This window comes from Lissotriton vulgaris, chromosome 7 (assembly GCF_964263255.1).
Source record: "Lissotriton vulgaris chromosome 7, aLisVul1.2, whole genome shotgun sequence".
NCBI classification, from domain to species: Eukaryota; Metazoa; Chordata; class Amphibia; order Caudata; family Salamandridae; genus Lissotriton; species Lissotriton vulgaris.
Genome location: NC_141695.1, coordinates 660,769,690 through 660,789,502, shown reverse-complemented (window position 1 = coordinate 660,789,502; position 19,813 = coordinate 660,769,690).

Genomic DNA, 19,813 nt, shown 5'->3' with positions numbered 1-19,813 from the left:
TGCTTCCGTTCATTTGCAGCAACAGCTGTGTCCATACGTCAGAGTGAAGGGATAATTTTGTCACACAAACTGTTGGTGCTAGTACCCCATGCAGTAGTTGCCCTTTTGAATTAGACTAAGACACAACACTTAACTAGTGCTCATTTGACAGGATACAAATTGACACTGTTAGCACCTCATATTACCTTGAAGAGGTGCACAACACTGAACCCAGCCACTTTGTTGCCATATCCTGCAACTCAGTCCCAGACAAAGGAACCTCACAATTGTATATTCCTTACTGAGGAGCAGACAAAGGGTTGCGTCGATTTGCAAGATACGCCCCTTCGAGATGTAGATGGGGAACTGTAGGTTGATGGGTCCTGTCTGAAGTTACCAGATGGCACGATTTTAGCTGCTTATGCAATCACCACACTTGAGACAGTAGTGGAAACAGCTCGCATACCTTTAAAGTCGGCTCAAGCAGCTAAACTAATAGCTTTGACACAAGGGTGTGAACTTAGCACTGACTTGTATGTGAACATTTACACGGTTAGCCGCTATGCTTTTGGAGTGGTTCATGATTTTGGCCTACTCTGGAAGGAAAGAGGCTTTCTTACATCCCACGGGATGCAGATAATGCACAGAGAATTAGTAATCTCTTGACTGCATTTACATACCCAAAGAGAGTTGCTATTATGAAGTGTAGTGCACACAAGAAAATCATTGACAAAATAGGACAAGGCAATGCCTTTGCAGATCTCGTGAGACTGCGATGCAGCGAAGCACTACTTCCATGTACGTAGTGAAATCTCAAGCTGAGCTTTGGCATGACGCTAGAGAGGAAATATTGGATATACAGAGATCTGCCTCTGTGGAAGAACTTGAACAATGGTCTAAAGAAGGAATGTTAGACAATGAGGATTATGGGCGTAACAAAGAAATGAATAAGTGGAAATTGCCTGCAGCCTATTTACAACCTATGGTTCAAATGGCACATGGGCTGGCACATGTTGGAGCTCTAGCAATAACTAAATGGCTTACACAAGTTTGGGAGCATCCTGAAATTGCCAGCACAGCTAAAAGAGTAGTACAGTCCTGTTTGATCAGTTGGCAGTATAATCCTGGAAAAGGGAAACAGACTCCTACAGGAGGGTTTGCTACACCAACTGCACCTTTTGAAGTCTTGCAGATGGATTACATCCAACTTAAACGCTGCAATAATCTAAAATATGTCCTAGTGGTGGTATGTGCCTTCAGTAAATAGATAGAGGCATACCCTACAAAGGATAATACAGCTCTTACTACAGCAAAGGTGCTTCTAAAGGAGTATTTCCCTAGATATGGTGTTTTGTAAGCTTTTGTAGAGTGACTATGGATCTCATTTTATTGGGCAAGTTGTTGAGCATGTCCTGAAAGGGTTAGGGATCAAACAGAAATTCCATACAGTCTTCCACCCACAATAAGCAGGATCAGTGGACAGGTACAATGCTAATTTGAAACTAACGTTGGCGAAAATACTGGCTTCCACGTCTTTGAAGTGGCCAGATGCTCTCCCTTTGGCATTGTTGTCCATAAGATCAATACCACATTCACGATCAGGTCTCACCTCCTATGAAGTGGTCTTTGGGAGACCGATGAATAGTTGGGGAGTACCTAAGCCACGCCCCATACATGATGTTCCTTGTGTTCTGATGAATGATTATTTGGCACAGTTAACCGTCAGTTTGATCTCTATTCATTAACAGGTTCGAGAAGCTCTTTCTGACAGATCTACAGGTGAGGCCCATGAACTCCGTCCTGGCGACTATGTGATTGTCAAGGTCTTGGACAGATCGAACAGCCTGGAACCGAGGTGGCGAGGTCTGGAGCAGGTGCTTTTGGCTACAAGGACAGCAGTTTGAGTGACGAACAAAAAGAACTGGGTCCACAGCACGCATTGCAAGCGTGTGTCGCCTGCCTTGGTGGAACCTGCTGCGCTGACCAACCATCGAGAGATTCTGGAGACGGAGAAAGGTCAAGCTATCTCACCTGACGAATCTGCGGAAGTCTTCCCGGACCACACGGTTCCTGGAGCATCGCGATACCACTTGAGACCGAGGAAAGAATCTGCAGCGTTGAACGAGACTGGTTGAGCTACCACCCTGGATTTGTGAAACGGAGAGCCGATGTGGCAAGGGGGGAGATCAGCCCTGCATTAGTGTAGTGACACCCGTCTTGGCCCGTGGTGAAGAAATTAACGGCTGCCCAGGGAGAAGAGCTCCAACGATTGTTTTCAACAAGGTTTTAGAAATATCAATCATCACTGTTGCTGAAATGAATAACAAAAGAATCATTTGTGCTGTAGGGTTTGTTGTTGCCCTGGTGGTTATGGCAATAGTCACCTGGTTTGTTGAGAAAGTGGCTCCTGCTCAACAGCTTTTTGTTGATACTACTACAGCTCCAGTGGAGCACCATTATTATACGCTTCCCTATCATGAGCAGAAGCATCGACAATCCTACCTGAATAACACATTCATCCAGATGTTGCATCATACACACAATTCCACGAATACTACCAATTGTTGGGTGTGTGGGATGATACCTGCACACCAAAAGAAAGGAGGAACGCCTTTTATTCCTCTACCGTTTTCCCATAATGGTTCATGTCAAGCTTGGTATGCTCTTTTGTTTGCTTTTGGAAAGCCCTCAGTAGGTGGAATCATTTTTCGGTTAAATAAAGAATGCTACCAAGATGAAGATGGTTATCCTCAAGCTAAAGGGACTAAATGGGAATGGGAAGAGTAAGACAATATTTCGACACCATATGTCTTTACAAATATAAGGAATATGAAAAATATTGGAACCTTTGTGATTTCCGTAACTAGAGCTAAAGCAGATTTATGTATTGGCAGTGTTGGGAGAATTCCTGTAGGACGGAGTGTATGTATTTCTACATTAACTATTGAAGGAGCTAATAACAGTAGTTATACATCGCCGCACAATACATGCTTTGTGTGTGGTAATAAAGGATACTATGCCTGTTGGGTGGTCGGGGTATGTTACATATCATTTTTGTTACCCCCTTTGTTTTTAGCACCCGCATCATATCACCTTGACCTAAAGTTGTACAATTATATTTCTAAGAATAGATACAAATGAACAATAAGTACAGATGAAGTCGACCAGACAGATACCACTTTACAACAATATGTCAATTTCAATTTGGGTTTGTTCTTCTTTGTGGGTGCTGCATTGAATAGTAGAAAGATCAGACGATTGACTCGTCTTGTGGACGCTGTCACCAATCAGACAGCCATGGCACTTGGGAACATTACATAAGAACTGCAAATTGCAAGAATTGTAGTGCTCCAGAATAGGATGGTGCTTGACGTGGTTTTGGCTGATCAAGGTGATGCTTGTCGCATCATCGGTAGAAGTTGCTGTGTTTTCATACCTGATAACTCCCCTTCAGTTTAGGATGCAATCTCTAAACTGCATAAGATTGCTGCAGAAATTCACACAGAGACTGGTACATGGACATTTTCAAACTGGATATGGACACTCTTTGCTACTTGGGGCTGGAAACTACTGACTATTCTATGTATACTACTGGTGATACTATTTCCATGCTGTACTTGTATACAATGTGGTCCTATGCTTTGCTCCATGTGCATCACTGTTTGTACACCTGCCAAAAGAAATATTGCAGATATAAAAGCACAGAAAATGTTGAATAAAGAGATAGCTGAGATGATGAGCATCAATGTACAGGATGTATATTTAGATTACCCCAGATAGACAAATGTCTTCAGCTAATGCTGAAAGGGTTGTCTGTTGTAATTTAGCAGCGAGTAAATTAAGCATTAGCAGAAGACATCTTGTATTTAGAAACTATCTTGTCCATTGTGTGGAATCTATTTTGTATTTCTGGCAGCCATTTCTTTTGCCATGTGCTCACCATGTGCTCTGTCCTACCTTCCTGTCAACTGCTCTTGAAATCTGCCTAGAGACGAGATATATTTAGCCTCTTCTGCTTTGCACATGCTCAGTTGAGCTTACAGCTGTCCCCAACTTGTAACTGTCAGGATGTATCCACCAGAATTAGCTAACTGTCAGCCCCTCCCACTTGTTGCCAGCACACTCTCTGTATGACCTTGCATGTATTTGAAACCAGTATTCTGTACTTGTACCACCTTCATTTGAGTCCCTGTGTGGGTATAAAAGGACCAAGCTCCTTCCAGTCAGTGTGCTACTTCATGCATTACCGAAGGGTGCTGTGTCAATTTAGTTCCACCTCATGAGGTTTGATAAACTCGGTCTTTTCTATTCCAGTTTCTGGGCCAACTTCTTCCTATTGGTCTGAGGACTCTGTGCAGAAAAGGGCGAATCCCTTGCACTGGTAGGCCTTGCTGAGGCTCACCAACACACCAGGCCTATTCAGGTGCCAGTGAAAACTCATCCCACTACTCTGAATACAGCCCAGGTCTATTCAGCCCAGCCCTGACACTTTCAGGAAAGGCAGGACAGGCATCAACTCCCCCCGGTGGCTGCCTGAGAGAATGCACATCACCAGTCCCCTTCACTCCAAAGCCAGACAGTCAATCCCCAAACCAGCAGAGGCGCACATGATGGCTAAGCAAGAAAATACCTACTTTCTAAAAGTGGTACTTTCACACACAGAACACCAAAATCATCTTTACTAAAAGATGCATGCTTCTATTCTGAGTACCGGCATACTAAACTTTACTTTCCGATCTCATACCCAATGGAAAGTTATAAATAAACTCCCATGCTATCCTATTGGACAGATAATCTTTCCATAGTTGAAAAATAAATGCATGGTAATTCACTACCAGGACATGCCACACACACCAGTACATGCCCTGCCTTTAACATACACAGCACCCTGCCCACATGGGTGCCTTGGGCCAACCTTAGGGGTGACTTATATGTTAGAAAAGCGAAGATTAGGGCCTGGCAAGTGGGTGCACTTGCCAGGTCGACATGGCAGTTACAAGCTGAGCTCGGACTCTGCATTGGTAGATCTGAGATACCTTTATAGGTCTACTTCTATAGGTGGCACAATCAGTGCTGCAGGCCTACTATTAGCATTTCATTTACAGGCCCTGGAACTCTCAGTACACTGTACTAGGGACTTACTAGTAAATCAAATATGCCAATCATGGAAACATCAATTCATAACACAGGAGCACTTGCACTTTACCAGTAAACAGCAGTGACAAAAGTGTGCAGAGATACTAAACCAGCAAAAACAGTGTCAAAACAGGGTGGTCATAAAGTAAAAAGACAGGGGAAACATGCCAAAAGATGCCAGGTCTAACAGCCACCGGACAAATTGTGAAGTTTTTTTCCTATTTGCACAGCTATTGCTGTGGGCAAATAGTGGATCATTTCTATCTAGTTGGAGGCCAGGTAAATCGTCAAGTTTATTAGCTGTTTGGATGGCTACTGGTGAAATAGTAAATGATCTCTACTGTTTATGTCAACTGCCAGATAAATAGTGAAGTCTCTTTGTTGTTTGCATGGTTGCTGGCCACATAGTGCATGATCACTGCTATCTAGCTATTTACGTGGCCGCCGGTCATATAGTACATACTCTCTGCTATTTAGCCACCTGCCAATTAATTAGCAATGGAAATTCACTACGTACCTGGCGGCCAGGTAAATACATGCTTCCTTAAGAAATGCCTACCTTATGTTTAAGGTAGGATTAATTCATCATATTATCTTTGTATTTGTTTAGCATAGTGTACTATTTAGCTTCTTTGCAGAACCAAATAAGATATGCTATCCTTACGGTTTAAATGTAAAAGGCAAAAGCAATACGCTGGCTACATTTCAGAACGTGTAACCAGGAATCCTTGGTTTCAAATCCTGGTTTCAAGTCTTGACCAAACAGTGTGATCTTAGTCAAATTACAAATTACTAACCAGCATTGGCAATGTTACCATGCCTGAAGGTCATGTTGGTGGTGTTGTTTCTAAAGCACACAGGGTGCCTTTGCAGCATGTGCCATTGCCTACCTCTGTAGCTTCTACCCACAGAACGTGCATGTACCTTACACCTGCCCTCAAAACTGCTGTGACTGCTCCAACATCACCTGCACAGTGCAATTTGTACCAGCGCCTGATTTCTCTTAACTTGATACATTCTTTTTTCAAAGAAAGACATATTTTGAAAAATTAATATACCTATTTTCCATGTGATCAGTGTATTTATTAAAAACAGTGCATTATTTAGCTAAAACTCCGTCCTTTCTTGTTCAACCAGAGAAGCAGATATGAATCCAATACCTAAATTGCACATTGTGTTACCAGGAAACCTGGTCCTGGAATCCCTGCTTCTCTCTCTGACAAAGCTATGTGATCTTGGGCAAATCACTTTGTTTCACTGTTTCTCATTTTCCTTGATGGTCACATATAGGAGCACCTTGAATGATAATGCCTTATCTGGTAAATACAGGATCTAGCTGCAGATTACTTATCCAAGAATTATCCCCAGATGCCAGACTGAATCTGGACATTTTGGTACAGCAGTACACCTGCACATTGGTAGAGGGCATTGAGTGACTCTGTAGCTACAACATCAATGGGAAGTGATGTCGACAGAGACCATATAAGCCCTCCCCTGTCAGTTTCTTCTGTGACTATTTTTCATGCCAACAACACAGAGCCACTATGGAAACTGCCTGTGGAAACAGTGTGCCAAAAAAGAGACATCATTGTATCAAACACTTACAAAATTCCTAAAGAAGGGCATCAGAATGCCACGACAGGGACTGTGTAGGTAACAGAACTTACAGTTCACAAAGCAGGGAGGATCGGTAAGGACACTTCAGCTAGATCATGTCTCTATCACATATGGGTGTGACCTAGTGGCTAGTGAGGTTGACCTAGAAGCTATGGAACCGGGTTAGAGTCTCAGCAGGGATGCTCAACATCTTGTGATTCTGGGCAAATCAGTTAATCTCCCCGTGCCTAACAGCAATTTTTTATGTGTCCTCTTTAATGCAACTGGCGCTCATGTAAAGTTCTCTGATTATCCTTGGGTCAAGTTTGTGCTATATAAAACTCCCCCCCCCCAAAAAGAAGGTAAGTAACTTATTCATCTGATAGAGACATCTAGCCCCAGATTCCTTATCTTAGAATTAGATACTCAAGTAACACCATCCTTGAAGGTGGGTGTTAACACTATATCTAAAAAGTCGTGTCTCGCTCCCAGAACGCAGAACTAACTTTGCCCAGGCAAGGATAGCACGGACACGGACCAGTTAAGCGCTTGAATTTTATTTAGTGCAAATTCAGCCGCATGACGTTTCGGCTCCGAGGAGCCTTGCTATATATATATATATATATATATATATATATATATATATATATATATATATATATATATATATATATATATATATATATATATATATATATATATATATATATATATATATATATATATATTCACTGAAAAAACCATAAGTTTCACACCAGTTATAGTTAGGAATTAGCATTTAAAAAACCTATTAAATTCACTGGAAAAAAACATAGGTTTCACACCAGTTATAGTTACCTGGAAATTTTACTGACATAAAACCATTGAAATTCCCACGTTATAGTTAGTTGGACTCACTATAACTTGCGCGTGTAATGCACTGCTGATGACATCACATATTACATCACTCATGAAATGGTCAGTGACATCACTCATGACATCACTGTAAAGTAATGTAGAAAGACAAAAAAGAGGGAAAAGAAATAGAACAAATTACTGAAGATAAGTAAAATACTAAAAGCATGTGAGATACCAAAACGAAATTAGGAAAGAGAAGAAAGTAAAAGGAAAATGAGTGAAAAGGAGAGGAGTCTAAATGAGGAACCATTAATAAGAAAGAGGAATGGAAGATGACTGAGAGTGAGTGAAGGGGAGTCACAGAGTGAAGGGATGAAATGAATGAGGTTAATATAGAACGATAGAGGAAAAAGGAGTGAGAGAGTAAGTACACAGAAAGACAAAGGGAAGGACTGAGTGAACTGCAGTACAATTAGTGAAGAAAGGAAAAAGAGAAAAGGAGCAAAACAAGGAAAGAGAGGGGAAGAGAACTAAAGCAGTGGTACTGAAAGAATGTGAGAAAGCTGAAAAGTGGTGCAAGGGAGAGAGAAAATGCAGACAGTTGAAATTGGATTGAGGAGTTGTGAAAGAAGTGGAGTAAAGAAACAGCGATGAAACAAAGGGAAAAAAGGCAGTGTAAGTGAGTAAAGAGAGCTAAATAAGGGTGCAAAAAGGAAAATGAGTGTGAGACAATGGGAATACAATATAAATTACACAATGCAAACTATAGAATGACTTATACAATATGTTACATTGTTTATGTTTGCTGTTCTCAGAATATATTGAATTTCACTTAAATTAGCGAGTTCAAACTCTTCATCATATAACAGCGGGGAAAAAACACAATCTAAAAGATTGTGTTTAAAAAAACCCATAAAAACTTAGAAATCATATATGTACAGTAATCTTTGATTCACTTACTTTTCTGTGAGGCCAAATAGAAGATAGTGAAGGTCCTTTTGGTGGAAAAATAAGTCTGCTGTTCTCTATAACTTCCATTTCATCGACTTTCTATGAAAAAAGATCTAAGAACATCATACCTTACACTTTCCTTACGGCCAAATCGTGTCAGATATACGAGTATTTTTTACTATGAGATCCACTTACAGTACCTATATGAGATAAATAATTTTAAACCTCAGACTAATTAACTAACTAACTTTTATTAAGTACTCCCGTCTTCAAAGGCCAATTACCTGTACTAAAACTTTGGTTTTAAAAACACTAGGTAAGAATTTTTAAAGTCATAAGGCAAACATTGTTTATAAGTCAAATGAGAATCATTGCAGTAACTCCAACCTTTTTGACATTTTAAGTAGCATGTATAATGTCCTGATGTTGTCGAAGAACCGTCATGATAAATAATAGCTACAGTTGTAAAGGTTCTTCCTGAAATTGATAACTGAGAAGCCACAACATTTTTGATAGAAGTTGTCAATTTAGTTCCATCAGGTCTACATCGTTGGAAAACTAAAATGATATACTGACCATAACTTTGTATAAATAATGTGGATAGCATTGGACACTTACATTGGGTACACACCATATTATGATCTGCTGCTTTAAATAGATTTTTAAATGACACTGATTTACAGTCTGGTAAAGTCAAATATATAAATCTTTCAGTGTCTATTGTAGTACTATTGATGAACTACAGTTGTGGCAGTCAGGCTGCCATTGATAAGAAAGGCTGAAAAGATTATCTACATCTATACCTTCATCTTCCAAAACACCAAACATATACATTAAAAATTCCTGACAATTCTGCTGAATGTTCTGTGAAAATGTATCTTGACCAGAACACATATCTAAAATATTGCGAATTTCTGTTACACTTTCTATTATTGCTCTATCACTGCTACATTTTTCAAACACAGAATTCAATAAACCACACAATCTTTGATCCCGATTTTCAACAATCTGTTCTTGTAAAGTTTGAAGAAAAAAAATAACATTAACCACTACATTAGCATAGCAGTTGACACCAGAACTGTTTTCAAACTGAAATCCAACAACATTTTCATCAGAATCCTTTTTCTTTCTCTTTTGAATTACAGTTTCATCTACTTTTTGTCTTGTTGGTACTACCTCACTGCAATTATTCTCATTTCTTCTTTTTCGGCCTACCACACTTTTTTCAAACAGAGGAAATTGAGGCAAATGTGGAGCATACTCTCTTCTTAACCTATTGTATTCTTTAACACAATCTAGATCTGCACAAATCTTTGTCTCATCACACTCAATCAAGTACAATCCTGATAAAGTTCTGACTCGTGATAATTCCACATATGCCATACCCTCTTTAAACACAGATCTTCCAATGTTCACCAAAGCACTAGCTACACTTAAACCTTGAGATTTATGAATTGTCACCGCATATGCCAAACAAAGAGAAAACTGTTTTCGGTGAACATATAAGTCTTTTACAAGCAAAAATCTAGCAGAACAACGACTGATTTGTTGTATTTGCTCAATGCCATCAAATTTTATTTTTAAAAATTCAATTCCATCTCTATTTCTATAGTTCACAAAATCAACAACATGACCCATTGCTCCATTTACCAGACCTTTTTCAACATTTAAATTCCTTCTCAAAATGATACGACAATTTAAACACACATTCAGAGTCTTTTCAAAACCAGCTGTTTTAGAAATACTTTTCTCTAATGAATCCAAATTTGTTTTCAAATTTTCTGATAAAACAATTGTTGCACCCATATGCTCTATTTTATCTATTGGTTCCAGTTTAACAATCTCTTCATTTTCTAACTTTAACATTTTGTTGTTGAAGATGGAACATTCTTGCAGAGTTGGCATCAAACATATCCCAGATTTCTTCTCAGTCATTTTTTTAAAAATATTCTCTTGAAGAATGTTTTCATTTGGATACAAATTTGAAATTAATCGAGCATGTAAAGCTTCTTTCCCAAGCTCACTTACTTTTCCGATTCTTACATCTTGTAGAATATTTTTATAATCTTCATCCATTGCCTGTCGCATATTTTGAAGCAGTTCAGCATATTTAAAATGTAACCATATATTAACGTTTCCAATGCTTCCAAGGGACTTCCTGGTATCTTCATGCATAAGCATTTTAAACACTGGCTGTCCTTTTACTGGAGTCAACTGCAGTTGATCTCCAAAAACAATGATGTGTTTTCCTCCAAATAACACATCATACTCTGTTCTAAGAATTTTTTGCATTCTCAAATGCACAAAAGCAAGCATTAGATTTGAGACCATGCTTACTTCATCAATGATAAGAAGTTTCATTTTCTTCAAGACTCTGGAAACTTCAGAACACACATCTCCAGATAACTTATTGTAATGCAATTTATTATCATGCTCAACTGGCAGCATCAGTAAACGATGTAGAGTAATCCCTTTAATGTTATGTGCTGCCAGTCCAGTTGGAGCGGTTACAACACAAGACAGCGGTGATTCAGTCCTTTTCTGCAAATAAGTTGCAATGGCTTTAATCAGAAAACATTTTCCTGTTCCCGCTTCTCCACTTACGTACAGTCGAACAGGCTTAAATGATGTACATGAGCACACTTTTTTCTCATGTCTGAATCCATGTTCAATCTGTTCTGTAACTTCGTCATATAACTTTTTCTGCTCAATGTTTAGTTGCTTTATCAAATCTTCTAAGTTAACTCCATCCTCTTGAGCTTGTTCCATAGCTCTTTCCACCTCATCCAAGGCAGTTGCAGCTTCATTTTGGATAATTGGTCCTCCTAGTGGATCCTGACTCAATGAAGTAGAACTCTGACTGTCTTGAGAACTGTCTCTAGCAATCTCTTCAGCAATTCTGGTTTCTTGCTCTATTTCTTCGTTCAACATTTGCAGATAATTTGGAAAAACAGGACATTCTATGGTATCCTTAGTTGCATTAAAAGAGTCTTCATAACAGAGAAAATCTCCAAGTAGTTCCTCTTCTGTACGCCATGGCTTAAAGAGTTGCAAAAGAGCTAAATAGTAAAATTCTCTTTTGTCTGGAGCTTCGCAACTCAATTTTCGATGATTATTCAAATGCCCTTTTCTCTGCATCACTAGATATCCTTCATACCCAATGACAGCATATTTTCCATTATTGATATCTTCTGTGATGTTCCTCTTATAACTCTAGTTTTGCAGAACTTCATACAAACAAGTGTTCAATCAATCAATCAATCAAGGCATTTATAGAGCGCACTACTTACCCGGAGGGTCTCAAGGCGCTTGGGGGGGCGGGGGGGGGGCTGCTACTGCTCGAACAGCCACCAGGTCTTGAGTTTCTTCCTGAAGGAGAGGTGGTCTTGGGTCAGGCGAAGGTTGGTCGGGAGGGTGTTCCAGGTCTTGGCGGCCAGGTAGGAGAAGGACCTTCCTCCTGTTGTCTCTCTTCGGATGCGGGGGACGGCGGTGAGGGCGTGGTTGGTCGATCGGAGGTGGCGTTTGGGAGCGTAGAAGTTGAGGCGGTTGTTGAGGTAGCTCGGGCCTTGGTCGTGTAGGGCTTTGTGTGCGTGGGTGAGGAGACGGAAGGTGATTCTCTTGTTGACGGGGAGCCAGTGCAGGTCTCTCAGATGTCCGGAGATGTGGCTGCTCCGGGGGATGTCGAGGATGAGTCTGGCTGAGGCGTTCTGGATCCGCTGGAGTCTCTTCTGGAGCTTGGCGGTGGTTCCGGCGTAGAGGGCGTTGCCGTAGTCCAGTCGGCTGGTGACGAGGGCCTGGGTGACCGTCTTCCTGGTCTCGGTGGGGATCCACCGGAAGATCTTCCGTAGCATGCGCAGGATGTTAAAACAGGACGCGGAGACGGCGTTGACTTGTCTGGTCATGGAGAGGGAGGAGTCCAGGGTGAAGCCCAGGTTGCGTACATGGTCTGTCGGTTTGGGTGCGGTGCCCAGGGCGGGGGGCCACCAGGAGTCATCCCAGGCGGAGGGCGAGGAGCCCAGGATGAGGACTTCCGTCTTGTCTGAGTTCAGTTTCAGGCGGCTGGTCGTCATCCACTCGGCTACGTCTTTCATCCCTTCGTGGAGGTTGGTTCTGGCGGCGGCGGGGTCGTTGGTCAGGGAGAGGATCAGCTGGGTGTCGTCGGCATAGGAGATGATGTTGAGGTTGTGTTGGCGTGCAATGGCCGCAAGGGGGCTCATGTAGACGTTGAAGAGGGTGGGGCTGAGCGAGGAGCCCTGAGGAACGCCGCAGATGACTTCCGTGGCTGCAGATCTGAACGGTGGTAGGCGGACTCTCTGTGTCCTTCCAGCGAGGAAGGAGATGATCCACTCCAGTGCCTTCTCCTGGATTCCGGTGTTGCTGAGGCGCTGCACTAGGGTTCGGTCGCAGACAGTGTCGAACGCCGCGGAGAGGTCTAGGAGGATGAGGGCCGCTGTTTCACCGTTGTCCAGCAGGGCTCGGATGTCATCGGTGGCAGCGATGAGGGCGGTCTCGGTGCTGTGGTTGGCTCGGAAGCCAGACTGTGAGGGGTCGAGGGATCCATTCGTCTCGAGGAAGGCGGCCAGCTGCTTGTGTTCTCAAGTGGAGTACTTCTATTTGGATAGTATGTATCCAACAGATTTGTCTTCAAATATCTGTACTGTTTGGTTCTTTCTCCGCCAAATATTCAATTTCTTGTACAGATTTCAAAACTCTGTTTCGTGTTGCAGCAAGACCTAGACTCACCCAAATGATTGTTCTTGATTTGGCATAGAGACTTGCTGATGATAACCAATCAGAACATTCATATGCTCCAATTTCTCGATGCGACAACATCTTCAGACTGAAACTGTATAATTTCTTGCTTAGACTCTTTTCATGTGAAATGTCCTCCCACATTTCCTTCAGTTCTGTCCTTTCTTTTTTTGTGATGTAAGATGTCACATATCGAGCCACAGCAATAGAGTTGTCAGCAACGAACTGAATATCCATGTTAGCATTCCACATGGACAAAATCACTGGGTTGTAGTCGTTGATGTACTTGGACTCTTTGTTTCTTTTTAAGTTATATGTATTTTTGGGTGATTTCCTTGTCACAGTATGTCGTAGAGATGACATCAAATTATTTACTCTTCCCTTAGAAATCACTGGTCGTGGAAACGCAAAACAACATTTCATGTAGTACTTTTCCTTGTTTTTGAATTTTCGACAACAGTACTTTCCAAAACGATGAGATTGAAAACGTAAAACTTGTTGCCTTAAACTGTTTTCTTCAGTAGTTTTTGGAACAGCACATGTTGAATACTCTTCAATGAAACTCATCACTGTTTCATCCGAATCTGATCCAAATTTGGGTGCATCTTTAATCCATAACAACATATGTATATGAGGAGCAGCTCTCGCTTGATATTCCTTCCTCCAAAAGAAATCCAAAACCTCTCCAAGGGGAGGATTTTTTTTTTTTGGTAATAAAAGACATCATAGCTTCAAATCTATGATTAAAATATCTGCAAACATTCACTGGATCCAAAGAACACAGTTCTCCAGGTGTTTTCAATTCTATATTTTGTATGTTTCCATTTGCCTCTCGTAGAAATTGAAGTAAGTCGTCCCATGCATACTCAGCACAGCTAAGAGTGAGGAACCATGTAGGAGTTCCTAAGTTTCTTAGTATACATTTTAATTCCCCATGACGACGGAACCAATACTCGTTTGTTCCACGCTGACATGCCATGAGATTGATTAGCTGAGATTTCAAAATACTGTCTTGCAGATTGACTTTCTCCATAAAGTCCCTTACTGAAACATTTTGCAGATGAGCTCCACTTTTCAATATATGATTAACTGCATAAGAAAGCCCAGATAAATCACTTTCATACAGTAGATGAAACAAATACGGAATGCATTGACAAAACCTTGGATCTTCAGCATATAATCTTAAAGTCCGGTATTCAGCTGCAGGAATTTGAACTGGTCGATCGTCATATCGTCCATCTCGACCTGTTGGAAATAACTGTGGAAAACAACCAGCTTCCAAACTTTCTTCCCATACACTAATAGTACTTAATTTTGCTGCTTTCATTTGAAACAAGTCAATTGCATTCCCCATTACTTCTTTGGAATGCAAAGGATGAACAGTATAATGTTCATATATTTCTTCACTTCTAGACACATCAACTTTTTCAATTTGACCAACTGAACAATCACTGTCTTCTTCTGTAGCTGTTTCCTCTCCTCCAACACTTGCATCTTTATACTACTCAATGTTTTTGACCAAATACAACGTTGCCTTTTTGACTTTCCTAACATCCACTAAATCTTGCCAGATTTTCTTACTCTTTGTCGGAACCCCATTAACTAGAATAACCAGAGGATCCTCTTCTACTCTTTCGACACCAATTGTATCAATATTTTTCTTGACATCTAGAGGCAAATAAACAACTCTTACCTTTAACCCTCTTTGTAAATCTGTAGGAGGTAATTTCCCTATCTTAGGCTCCATGCGAACAATAGCTTGAAAAGGATGGACACATTGAATCAAAATTGATTCATTGGTATTTAAATCCATAAATTCAGAAGGAATATCTATCAACTGAAGATTATTATGAGCAGCTCTAGCAGGCATTCTATTTTCATTTAATTTTTTCAAACAATAATTACAAATACGCTGATCAAAACTCAAATCAAAAGAATTCTCCACCAACAAATAACTTACAAAATCCTTCCATTCACTATTATTTTCCAATTCACATTTTGCATATAAATAAACTAACCTAGTCTGAATCTTATAATGAGTCCGTCGACAACACACACAAGTTAAATTAGGCCTTTCACTTGATTTCACCTTAAACTTGGTAATTTCCTCGTCAAATTTTTCTGTACTTGAAATCTGTACATTGTCTTCCACATTACCATCCATTACTATATCCATTTCTACACTGTCCTCTTTGTTCCCAAAAAACCAAAACTCAATTTCTTCACAAATAGTCTTCACATCTACTTCAGATCCATGCAAAAGAGCACTGTTTAACTGTTTAAGCTTAAGTGCTGGACTTTTTGCATAATACAACCTTCTCACAAATTTTCTCACCTTATTATGATGCACTGCTAACATCCTAAAATGATGAAAAACACTCTGACATACTTTTCTAGAAAGACAAGCCAGTGAATGCCCATGCAAACCTGTGTTTTCTCTCACTCTGCAAGGATCTAACTCTTGCAAGATAATTATTTTTGTTTTAGACTTTTCTTACTATATGTACGTAAGAAATTTCGAAGCAAATCGATTGAATCCTGTCGCACACTACAAATACTACTGCATTTCCATGTGTACACTGGACCCTTAGGACGTCTCCCTAAAACGTCATCACCTAACACCTCTTCTGCATCTCTAGACATAAGTTTCTCTTTTTCCATCACACAACCATCTTTCACCATCACACACCCCTCTTTCACCTCATATGCTCGACTACTGGTGTCAACTGCATGCACCAAATCATTTTCCTGAAACTAACTCTCCTCATTAAAAAATGGCTCAGAACTTGAACTATGCATCCATTCTCCAGAAAATACTTCACAAAAATTAGTCCGATTAATAATTCTTTTCCATCTACTGTTCGATTTGAAAATATCAATTGCCTTATTAAGTATCCTAATTCTATTGATTACTAAAATAAATAATTTATTCTTAACTTCAAAAGCCTGATCAACAATCTTCTCTACACTTTTCTTTTTCTTGTAAAAAGCAGCTCTCTGTTTACCTTTCTTTTCATTTTTTTGCAAATTTAAAACTACCCTATTGCGAAACATTCGTCTACAAATGTCCCTAAATTGATTTAACCTTCTATTGCTATCCATACTCTTCTCTCCTACTCCAATAGACATTTTTTGAGGGCCTCTCCTTCCTTATTAGATTTGCTCTCTGCTTCTGGATCTTCACATTAACGTTAACATTTCTTTTTGATCTACATAAGTTGCGAAGAAAAGACTTAATTGTCTTACCAGGAGCTTTTCTGGTGTTTTTTGAAGTACTTGTTGTAGAGGATTCCTTTAATACCTTTGCTGATTTTGTTCTTTTACATATGGTATTTTTTCTACTCCTTTGCCTTGATGGCATTTTTGCTTGCTTTTAAAATGTTGATTTCAATCTGTGGTTCTGAAAAAAATAACACATTAAAGACCACTATTAGCAAACAACAAAGTAATGAGAAAAAGCAAACGATATAAACACTAATTTGCAATATATTAAAGTTTATACCACAGCCACTCAGGGCCTTATTTATGAAAGCCTTGCGCCACCAGTGCGTCCCATGTTAAAAGTGACACACCGGCGGCACAAGGCAATCATAAATAAGGGCCAAATGTAAATACCATTGATTTGCCCCCCAAATCATTTTTTGAAGAACATTTTAGAAACACTGCGCAGAACCTATGTACAACCACTCAATATCACTACTGAAACCTCACTGTTTCCCAAAATACAAATCCCCTATCTTGCAAATGTTCATAGCAAGCATTATCAAAAAGCAAAAAACAAACCAACAGCAAACAAACTCAGGGCTTTATTTATGAAGGCCTTGCGCCACCAGAGCGTCACTTATTTCCCATGTTTAAAGTGATGCACCGGCAGCACAAGGCAATCATAAATAAGGGCCAAATGTAAATACCATTGATTTGCCCCCCAAATCGTTTTTTGAAGAACATTTTAGAAACACTGCGCAGAACCTATGTACAACCACTCAATATCACTACTGAAACCTCACTGTTTCCCAAAATACAAATCCTCTATCTTGCAAATGTTCATAGCAAGCATTATCAAAAAGCAAAAAACAAATCAACAGCAAACAAACTCAGGGCTTTATTTATGAAGGCCTTGCGCCACCAGAGCGTCACTTATTTCCCATGTTTAAAGTGATGCACCGGCAGCACAAGGCAATCATAAATAAGGGCCAAATGAAAATACCATTGATTTGCCCCCAAAATCGTTTTTGGAATAACATTTTAGAAACACAGCGAAGGCCCTATGTACAAGCACTCAATTTCACTACTGAACCCTCACTATTTCACAAAATACGAATCCTCTATCTTGCAAATGTTGATATCAAGCATTATCAAAAAGCAAGACACAAACCAACAACAAAAAAACTCAGGGCCTTATTTATGAAGGCCTTGCGCCACCAGTGCGTCACTTTCTTCCCATGTTAAAAGTGACGTACCGGCGCCACAAGGCAATCATAAATAAGGGCCAAATGTAAATACCATTGATTTGCCCCCATAATAGTTTTTTGAAGAACATTTTAGAAACACTGCACAGAACCTATGTACAACCACTCAATATCACTTTTGAAACCTCACTGTTTCCCAAAATACAAATCCTCTATCTTGCAAATGTTCATAGCAAGCATTATCAAAAAGCAAAAAACAAACCAACAGCAAACAAACTCAGGGCTTTATTTATGAAGGCCTTGCGCCACCAGAGCGTCACTTATTTCCCATGTTTAAAGTGATGCACCGGCAGCACAAGGCAATCATAAATAAGGGCCAAATGAAAATACCATTGATTTGCCCCCAAAATCGTTTTTTGAATAACATTTTAGAAACACAGCGAAGATTCTATGTACAAGCACTCAATTTCACTACTGAACCCTCAGTGTTTCACAAAATACGAATCCTCTATCTTGCAAATGTTGATATCAAGCATTATCAAAAAGCAAGTCACAAACCAACAGCAAACAAACTCAGGGCCTTATTTATGAAGGCCTTGCGCCACCAGTGCGTCACTTTCTTCCCATGTTAAAAGTGACGTACCGGCGCCACAAGGCAAACATAAATAAGGGCCAAATGTAAATACCATTGATTTGCCCCCAAAATCGTTTTTTGAAGAACATTTTAAAAACACTGCACAGAACCTATGTACAACCACTCAATATCACGTTTGAAACCTCAATGTTTCCCAAAATACAAATCCTCTATCTTGCAAATGTTCATAGCAAGCATTATCAAAAAGCAAAAAACAAACCAACAGCAAACAAACTCAGGGCCTTATTTGTGAAGGTCTTGCGCCACCAGAGCGTCACTTATTTCCCATTTTAAAGTGATGCACCGGCAGCACAAGGCAATCATAAATAAGGGCCAAATGAAAATACCATTGATTTGCCCCCAAAATCGTTTTTGGAATAACATTTTAGAAACACAATGAAGATCCTATGTACAAGCCCTCAATTTCACTACTGAACCTGCACTATTTCACAAAATACGAATACTCTATCTTGCAAATGTTGATATTAAGCATTATCAAAAAGCAAGACACAAACCAACAACAAAAAAACTCAGGGCCTTATTTATAAAGGCTTTGCGCCACCAGTGCGTCACTTTCTTCCCATGTTAAAAGTGACGTACCGGCGCCACAAGGCAATCATAAATAAGGGCCAAATGAAAATACCATTGATTTGCCCCCAAAATCGTTTTTTGAATAACATTTTAGAAACACAGCGAAGATCCTATGTACAACCACTCAAGTTCACTACTGAACCCTCACTATTTCACAAAATACGAATCTTCTATCTTGCAAATGTTCATAGCAAGCATTATCAAAAAGCAAAAAACAAACCAACAGCAAACAAACTCAGGGCCTTATTTATGAAGGCCTTGCGCCACCAGTGCGTCACTTTTTCCCATGTTAAAAGTGACGTACCGGCGCCACAAGTCAATCATAAATAAGGGCCAAATGAAAATACCATTGATTTGCCCCCAAAATCGTTTTTGGAATAACATTTTAGAAACACAATGAAGATCCTATGTACAAGCACTCAATTTCACTACTGAACCTGCACTATTTCACAAAATACGAATCCTCTATCTTGCAAATGTTGATATCAAGCATTATCAAAAAGCAAGACACAAACCAACAACAAAAAAACTCAGGGCCTTATTTATAAAGGCTTTGCGCCACCAGTGCGTCACTTTCTTCCCATGTTAAAAGTGACGTACCGGCGCCACAAGGCAATCATAAATAAGGGCCAAATGAAAATACCATTGATTTGCCCCCAAAATCGTTTTTTGAATAACATTTTAGAAACACAGCGAAGATCCTATGTACAACCACTCAAGTTCACTACTGAACCCTCACTATTTCACAAAATACGAATCCTCTATCTTGCAAATGTTGATATCAAGCATTATCAAAAAGCAAGTCACAAACCAACAGCAAACAAACTCAGGGCCTTATTTATGAAGGCCTTGCGCCACCAGTGCGTCACTTTCTTCCCATGTTAAAAGTGACGTACCGGCGCCACAAGGCAAACATAAATAAGGGCCA